General features: G+C 68.1%; 1 protein-coding gene across 1 annotated transcript in view; it reads left to right on the forward strand.

The window, feature by feature from the left end:
• The first annotated feature begins 249 nt into the window (after positions 1 to 249).
• Positions 250 to 1,200, forward strand: part of LYSMD3 (LysM domain containing 3) — a 7,859-nt gene continuing 6,908 nt past the window's right edge. The window contains exon 1 of the mRNA XM_006081220.3: positions 250 to 386. The gene's annotated coding sequence lies outside the window, so the exon portion shown is untranslated. The remainder of the gene's footprint in view (positions 387 to 1,200) is intronic.

The raw sequence follows: 1,200 nt of genomic DNA on the forward strand, positions 1-1,200 counted from the left end.
GGGGCCTGCAGCGGGGATGGATGGGGCGGAGCCCTGCAGCAGGGGCGAGTGGGGCGGGGCCGCGGCGTCCCTGCGCCTGCGTGCCAGCATGGCAGTTGGAGACCGGGTTCGGAGCAGGCTGCTACGCCCCCGCCCTCCGCCTCCCCCCACCCCGTCCCACCTCCGCCCACTGGACGCGATGACGCACCGCAGGTTTGCGGACGTGGCGGCGGCGCAAGGCCGGGAAGGCGGAGACTTTGGCCTTGGCGGTGGCGGCGGCGGCGGCGGCGTAAGAGGAAAACGGTGGCAGCCAAAGACGGGGGTTCGGCCATGAACTTGCCCGGGACGGCAGCGGCGGCGGACTCGGGTGCCGTCTCCTCGTGGCGTCCCCCTTGCTAACGGGACAGGTAAAGATGGCGGCGAGCGGTGGGGAGTGGCTCCGTCCCGCGCGGCAGGGTTGGGCCCCCGCCGCGTTCTCCCCGGAGGCGACGCGGGGCCATTGGCCGCGGCTGTGGCGGGGGCGGTGGAGGGGACTGAGGTGGAGACCTGGGAGACCAGCCCCCACCAGAGCCCCGCGGCACATTGTTGGGGAAACTGAGGCCCCGGGGAAGGACTCCTACGTGCCCGGTTCCCGGGTCCACGCAGTTTTCGCCCCAAACACTTTCTCCCACCACTTGGTGTCTGTACTGCATATTCGCTGACGGCATCTTGTCCACATCGCCCCAGTGTCAGGGTGTGTGACATGGACACCTGGGGTTGAATCGTCGCAGGGGGATGACACGGAAAGGAAAGGCTAGACGTGCGGAATGGGGAGGGAGGGAGGGAAGTTACGTTTTTAAACACGGAATTGGCGCTGCTGCCCCGGTGCTGAGCTCCCTGGTCCCCGGGCGGGCCCTCCGGTTCCGCGTCTCGGGAATGTCGCCGCGAAACGCCCCCAGCAGTGACCCGGGGCCAAGGCGTCCGAGAGCCGCGGTCCCCCGCCGGCCGGGCTGACGCAGCCGGTGGCGGGTTTGTGGCTGCTCGCAACCCGCGGACAGGCTGGCTTGGCTTCCTCTCCCGGAGGGGAGATCCGTGCCTTTTTCTCGCCCAGAGAGAATGAAGACCAGTGAAGAGAAGCGAGTCAGAGGACCGAGGGCTGTGTCCCTGCTAATCTCTCCACAGCTGCTCAGATGGTCGTCTGCCCGGCCAAAGTCTAGCTTCTCGGTCAGTGATGATTCAGAA

This window comes from Myotis lucifugus, unplaced genomic scaffold (genome assembly GCF_000147115.1).
Source record: "Myotis lucifugus unplaced genomic scaffold, Myoluc2.0 scaffold_0, whole genome shotgun sequence".
NCBI classification, from domain to species: domain Eukaryota; kingdom Metazoa; phylum Chordata; class Mammalia; order Chiroptera; family Vespertilionidae; genus Myotis; species Myotis lucifugus.